The sequence below is a fragment of the Salvia splendens genome, chromosome 4 (assembly GCF_004379255.2).
Source record: "Salvia splendens isolate huo1 chromosome 4, SspV2, whole genome shotgun sequence".
In the NCBI taxonomy this organism is placed as follows: Eukaryota; Viridiplantae; Streptophyta; class Magnoliopsida; order Lamiales; family Lamiaceae; genus Salvia; species Salvia splendens.
In genome coordinates this window covers 30745862-30754026 of record NC_056035.1, presented here as the reverse complement: position 1 = coordinate 30754026, position 8165 = coordinate 30745862, and the positions used below count along the sequence as shown (strand labels likewise).

Sequence of the window (8165 nt, the reverse complement as noted above, 5' to 3'; positions counted from 1 at the left end):
TTAAATTTGTTGAATTATGAATTTATATGAATGGCGTGACCTGGAGTTTAGGCTTATGGAGGTTTTTAGCATCTGGGTCCCGTGGCATCATTTTTACTTTTCGTGCCATTATTTTCTTCTTTTAAGATGGGGTGCTTGTCGTTTCGAAAATCTATTTAATTCAATATTTACTTCACTAATGTTAATAAAATACATCACTATAACAAAAATCAAAGATACATCACTCTAACCCTATAACACATCACTATAACTATGTATTTACTTCACTTTGTTAACAAAACACATCACTCTTAGCATGATTTTACTTCACTCTTGTTTACAAAACACATCACTCTTATTATGATTTTACTTCACTCTTGTTTACAAAACACATCACTCTTAGCATGATTTTACTTCACTCTTGTTTACAAAACACATCACTCTTAGCATGATTTTACTTCACTCTTGTTTACGATGTATCATGATTTTACTTTACTCTTGTTTACAAAACACATCACTCTCATTATGATTTTACTTCACTCTTGTTTACAAAACACATCACTCTTAGCATGATTTTACTTCACTCTTGTTTACAAAACACATCACTCTTAGCATGATTTTACTTCACTCTTGTTTACAAAACACATCACTCTTAGCATGATTTTACTTCACTCTTGTTTACGATGTGTCATGATTTTACTTTACTCTTGTTTACAAAACACATCACTCTTATTATGATTTTACTTCACTCTTGTTTACAAAACACATCACTCTTATTATGATTTTACTTCACTCTTGTTTACAAAACACATCACTCTTAGCATGATTTTACTTCACTCTTGTTTACAAAACACATCACTCTTAGCATGATTTTACTTCACTCTTGTTTACGACGTGTCATGATTTACTTTACTCTTGTTTACAAAACACATCACTCTTATTATGATTTTACTTCACTCTTGTTTACAAAACACATCACTCTTATTATGATTTTACTTCACTCTTGTTTACAAAACACATCACTCTTAGCATGATTTTACTTCACTCTTGTTTACAAAACACATCACTCTTAGCAGGATTTTACTCCACTCTTGTTTACAAAACACATCACTCTTAGCATGATTTTATTTCACTCTTGTTTACAAAACACATCACTCTTAGTATGATTTTACTTCACTCTTGTTTACAAAACAAATCACTTTTATTATGATTTTATTTCACTGTTGTTAATCAAATAGTCACTATTAGTATGATTTTATGAGACAATTACCAGCACCTTATAGATCAACAAGTGAAGGATTTGTTAATAATTTAACTATAGCAGCAGAGTTAACTTACGTCTCAGAAAACGACTTATTAGCAAATTGGTTCATTCCACGATAAAAACAGAGTAGTATATATGAAATGCTAAAAACATAAATAGAGTTTGTTGTGCTCAGAACTCGGATAAACAATCACAAACATGGTTTCATTTGTCCAGACATAAATTGGATTATTCATCACAGCAACAACTATCAAATTCTACAAAACTTAAATTAAAATAATGTATTCAACGAAAAATAAATAAAAAATAACTTTAATTTCAGAGACATTTCCAAAAGGGTATTTTGAAAGATGAAGGCATCAGGTAATAAGCGGAGTTGTAGTCCACATCAAATTCAGCGTACAATAATCTAATTTCACATCAATTGCCTTTTTTTAACAAATAAAAACGAAAATTAAAAGGAATGGCATCAGATAATAAGCGGAGTAATCAATCAACACAGAGATTCAGTGTGTAGGATAAGATTTATACATCTTCATCTACCATTGAAAAATCAAATTTGATACAGAAACAAAAAAGATCTTATCACACAACAAGAGATTGTAAACCGAAAAAGATGAAAAGAGCTAATTAACGAGCATGAACAAAGAGAGGAGTTGCTGCGTTTGTATGGAAAATTGAAGGAGACGGTTGGAGTTGAATATGGTTTCCAAAAATACCCTTATTAATTAATTTTTATTTAAAACATATAAAAATAGTTAAGCCACAAGATTAATTTGGAGTATTAAGATGTGTGGCTGAGATTTGTTCTCTAGTTATGTACTTAATGGGCACTTGCCCTAACTCTATATATATTAATATATATATATATATATATATATATATATATATATATATATATATATATATAGGAAAATGATCAATACAAAACTTGATCTCAATACAAAATCCAGACCAAATCCTGACCATGAGATTTGACAATCTAATGGTCAATAATTAAACAAAAACACGGAGGGTCATTGTAAAACAGTTTTAGGTCATATTATAAACTTTGGGTTTGAGGTCATGTTAAGATCATTTCATGTCATCCTTACTATAATGACGTAAAAATAAGCTTACAATGACCTAAAAATGACTTTTGTATGCTTGGTTCTGCATTTTTGTATTAAGAATGGTTTTGCATGGATCAAAACCCTATATATATATATATTTATTTATTTATTTATTTGATTATTGTATTCACTTAAGAGGAACAACAGGGATTGCTGCGCAAAAATGCACAGCAAAGAATAGTCTCATACATTGTTAGCAAAGAATAGTCTCATACATTGTTATATGTAGTGCATGAGAACTTCTCGATCCATTAAACTATTCCTCCACTAAAGTTAGAATCTTAATTTTATACTCCATCTGTCTCAGAGTAAGAGTCTTATTTTGTTATGGCATGAGTTTTAAGAAATATAAAAAAAAGTGGATAGAATAAGTTAATGGAATATGAGTATCACTTATATATAGTAGTTTAATAGTAATAAAATGTGAGTGAAATAAGTTGGTGGAATATGAGACTTACTTACCAGTAAAAGAGAAATATGACTTTTATTATGGAACAAACTGGAATAGCAAAATAAGACTCTTATTGTGAGACGGAGAGAGTACTTATCAGCGAGGAAATAAATATCGTTAAATTTTCAAGCGAAACAACATAGAACGCCTAATTTAGTAGTAATACACAACTACACATTGTTAAAAAATATTTTAACGATTCACGAGTTCATATTCTCCTGACTTTATTATACCATTCAAACTAACCATTTACTAAGTAAGAACATCTCTAAGGAGGAGAGGTAAATGAAAGAGATATATCATCTATTTACCTTTTCAAAAAGTGAAATATACCCTTTTAAAAATCAACATATTCCAAAGAAAAAAGGTATATGGAAAGATAAAATATTTTTTTAAGTAAAATAATAGTACAAAATACATTCCAAAACATAAATGTGTAATACCTTCTCAAATATACCTTTCCCCTTGGAGAATATGTAGTTATAGGATTTTACCTCTCCATCGATGGAGAGGTAAAGATACCTCTTCAAAATGGAAACGTATAATACATTCTCAAATACATTTCCCCTTTGATGATGATTTTTTATGAAAAAAGATAAATGTGGTAGTTATAATACTTTACCCTTCCACTTACCTCTCCCTTAATTATATTTATATAATTTTCATTGATTTGTATGGCATATATTATATTGTTTCAAAAAGTGTTTGGAAAATGAATTTATTATTTAATAAAATTATCGATTAGAATTTGATTTTATAAATAATAAATAAAGTTTAAAATTAAAAATTTTGTTGAAAAATATATTATATTTAATTTAAGTCTATAGTAAACAAAATAATTAATTTGATGAATATTGGCATCTTAGACATAGGAAACACTAAAAACAAATAGAATTCAGATTCCTCGCAATTTTGGGATTGGACGAGAAGTCAATATTATTTTATATAGTTGTACAAAATAATATTCCATTGGATATATAAGAGCATCTCCAATGCACGGATGTCCCACTCGGACATCCACTAGGACTTCCCAAAAACACCTTCTGCCACGTCACTAGGACTTCCCATCCCACTGCCACGTCACTAGGACTTCCCCTTCACAATCCGCCCTTCCCATCGCCCTTCCCACTAGGATTTGCCGCAATAAAAAAAATCACAAATTCACAAATAAAGCAATTTACGTTTACGGAAATAAAATTTCAACACGAATACGAACGGGAAAAATTATCAACTTCATTAAAAAAAACATACATGATTTGAAAAAAAAAATTACATAGTGGTGCGAATGAAATGAAGTTCAACGAGCCGTATATATAGAGTTTAAAAAAATAAAAAATAAATAAAATACCGGGCGTCCGACCCACGCCACAATGGCGGACGTCCGCCCGCCCGTCGCCCGCAAGTCCGAGGACATCCGACGTCCTTACGGGACGTCCGTATCCGAGTTGAAACGCCACAATGGCGGACGTCCCGGTCGCCCGTCGCGGATGTCCGACCGGACGTCCGCCATTGGAGATGCTCTAATAAATTATGGATTTAATTAATGGGTTGGCTCATGTCCGACCTCCATGGATTCCTAACTTAGCCCATATTCGACTCTATTAATAGGGATGAAATGGAAGACAAAAGACAAGCCTCCACATTAGAGTGAAACCCTAGGTGTGGAGAAAGAAAGAGGCGGCATCTCCTATTGTGGGAGAAAGTGAATTTTCGGCTCTCTCCAAATTCATGGGAGAGATAGAATAGATCTCTTATCCCCTTGTTCTTCTCTTGGCTCTTGTCTTCTTTACCATTATATCCTATACGAGAATCAAGAGTTTGTGAATATGTTAGAAGATTCAAGTTTAAGCACAGGCACAACACATGGAGAAGATGCAAGCTACGTCATTCTTTAGAGGACCCAAAAGGTACTCATCAAATCATACTTAATTTAACGTATTTTATGTGAATTTATGTGATTTTCACAGATGATATATCTATGTGTTTTACATGAAAACGAAGTTAATCTCATAATCACCCAAATAATTTAAGGATCCGTTTGTATTTTGCGTGTTTTTGCTGCGCAACCTCAACAATTGGTTTAGAATAATTTTTTAGGCTCTAATTATGTAGATTAATTGTTTGAAATTTTGAAAATTATGTGTAAAAATTAGTGTTTTCCGAAAAAACGTATAATTTCCTATAATTGTGAATACTATGAATAGATCTAGATATTTCTAGATTAAATTATATTAGATCTATGATGAGACATTCTAGATCGATAATTGAATATTCTAAATCTATAAATTTTATTTAAAATCTTTAAATTATTATTTATGTTTATATGTTTTTAGTAGTATATACCCTCCGTCCCATAAAAATAGAGACCTTTGGAATGACACATGTTTTAAGAGATGTAGAAATTAAAAAAAAACGATTGAAGTATTTTTAGTGGAGAATGTGGAAGAGAAAAAACTTTTCAAAAATAGAAAATAACTATTTTGTGAGACATATCAAAATGGAAAAATAAACTATTTTTATTGGACGGAAGAAATATACTAGTTTATATGAATTTTTAAATTACATATACATGTACATATATATTAAAGTGAACATAAGGAACAAAATAAAGAAATTGATCTACGATATCTGTGATTGAACATTCTAAATATGAAAGAATATTATAGATCTATGTCTGTTCAAGATATCTATAATATTTTAAATTTAATATGAATGTTCTAGATCTATGTATATATGTTCTTGGTAATATATGCTTGATTATAATATAAATATTGAATTATAGGTACATATTTGTATATATTAAGTGAACATGAGAATTGTCACTTATTAATAAAAGCTAGCGCTAGCTTGGCTTATGGTGACTGTATGTAGGCAATGGCGGATCCAGGATTTAATAATCGTGGGGTCGAATTAAACAAGATAATAAATATAATATTAGATATATTTATGCAAAAAATACATAAAATATAAATATCACAATCTTTTGTTATGCGGTATAGTTTACTTTTACGAATATCAATATTTTGAAATCGATTCAAATTTTTTCATTGGGAATAGTTGCAAATGCCCTCCTTCTCATTCTATACCATTAAAATGGCATTCAACCAGTCATCTTTTATCTTATTTTGTAGCTCTGACTTCACAAATTTTATTATTGAAAACACTCTTTCAACATATATTGTGTTGTTTTTTCGTTACTGGTATAAAGTAAGATCATTTTAATCCTTCGACAAACCAATGGGGATTACTAAAATTAAGATAACACGATCAATCCTCTAAAAAAATTATAATTTATATTCTCTCTTTAATACTCCCTTCGTCCCATAGTAGATGTCACACTTGGGAGATGGCACGAGATTTTAGGAGATGTTATTTTGTGTGTTAAGTGGTGAGAGAATATATAATTTTATAATTGATGTGAGAAGGAACTTTTTCCAAAATAGAAAATGTGACATCTTTTGTGAGACAAATTAAAAAGGAAAGTGTAACATCTACTATGAGACGGAGGGAGTACTCATTAATCACATTCTATAACATTTTGAATTTAATCTCATTAAGGATAAGGCAAATAAAACAATTAAATCAATAATTTAAAATTTAAATGCTTTATGAATACTTATTAGGCATTAAACAATGGGTGGTAGGCCCATTTTGTGCCAACTTAATTAGTACTACTCCTACTATATAAAATATATTGGAACTTGTGCCACCTTAATTAGTATGTGAGGTAGGCCCATTTTATGAAGCCCAATTACTTGGTAAGAATCAATTGTTTCTATCTTATTCTCCGCAGCAGATTTAGCTCACAGCAGCGAGCCAGTCAGCCAGAGACTTGGGGTAGGGGAGTTGGCGCCGCGGGGTCGGCAATTGAGGGAGGGTAATATCCGGCGATTCTACGACGATGGTGGTGGGGTCGGCCGACCCCATCCGACCCCACCTGGATTCGCCACTGTATGTAGGTAGGCATATTGGGGAAACAACCGGATATAATAAGAAAAATTGTACTACATGGTTTTCAATACGAACATAAGTACGGGGTTCATAGTTAAACAAATAAGAGTATCAACATTCAAGGTACGACATCTTAATACAAAATGCTGCAGTGGAAGAGTTCAAGAAAATGTTATCATGTATGAAGAAACAATACACTGTACTTAAATTATTTGTTGTATTTGTTCAACACTACCTCCTCGTGTCTGCGTTCAACCTGCACATTTGAAAAGAACATGTATGACCGAGTACTTTGTATACTCAGTGGGCATATGCCAAAGTATAATTTTCGTATAAAGAGTTTTGTCAGCCAAAATTAAGTGAACACGAGGTTTTAAGTTAAAAATGATTGAAACATAATTGGCATAGCAAACACATGGGCGGATCAATTGGGGAGGACAAAGGGCCCCTCAATATATTTCATGTAGTACTATTTTGTTATATACTCCCTCCGTCCCAACTTAATTCTCACTCTTGGAGTGGATACGGGTATTAAGAAATGTAAAGAAAAGTTGGTTGAAAAAGTTAGTGGAATGTGAGACCATTTTTTTATATTAGTTTTATAATAAAATATGAGTAGAGTGCGTTAGTGGAATGTGAAACCTACTTACTATTTATGGTAAAAATGAAGTGTTACAATTAAGTTGGGACGAATCGAAATGGAAAAAAATGATAATTAAGTTGGAAACCTTTTGAGTTCCTTTATAAATGGCTGACCTCAAACTTTTAAAAATTCTTTCTTATATATATTTTTGCCCCTGAAACAGATAGGTATTTTATAAAATAAAATATGGCATGACAAAAAATACACATTATAATTTTCACATAAATATGTTTGACTAAAGAAAGCCCACAAAAATATAGGATAGAAAAGGTCACCTCAAAAGCTAAAGTCTTGGGTTGGAATTCCTTAATTCGAATTTAGTCGACGTACAAAGATGTCCCCTCCAGAACTAAAATAATAATATTTCAATTAGACTTTACGAAGTGGTTAACTCTCGAGTATTAATTAAATCCTTATGTATTCCTTGTTCCAGAAATTAATTTTTGTCCTCGAGATTAGGGAACTATCACATTAAATTAGTTAGCCATGTATTTTGTTTCCTTCGTTCCCAACCTAAATAACGAGTGGAAGGCCAGCCCATTAATCACTTAAAAGTTCTTCTTAGCCCAACAGAAAGACCCAATACTTAAACTATTAATTAGCCCAAAGAATAATAGGAGCAAAGCTGGCCCAATTCTTTAAGTAACCAAAGGATCAAGGGTTCTTCCATCTTAAGATGGGATGAATCAATGCCATTTCATTCTTTAATTTTGTGACTTTTTATTTATTTATTTATTTTCAACCTACTGACCCTTGCCAGTTTTA

At 31.3% G+C, this 8165-nt stretch overlaps 2 non-coding genes across 2 annotated transcripts; both read right to left on the bottom strand.

Annotated features, from left to right (window-relative positions):
• Positions 1-1595: 1595 nt before the first annotated feature.
• On the bottom strand, positions 1596-1675 carry LOC121801733. Its single transcript, XR_006050667.1, has one exon. It is a non-coding gene; the product is annotated as a small nucleolar RNA R16 (small nucleolar RNA).
• A 30-nt stretch (positions 1676-1705) lies between these two features.
• LOC121801732 lies at positions 1706-1790 on the bottom strand. The gene has a single exon (XR_006050666.1). It is a non-coding gene; the product is annotated as a small nucleolar RNA R16 (small nucleolar RNA).
• Positions 1791-8165: the final 6375 nt, after the last annotated feature.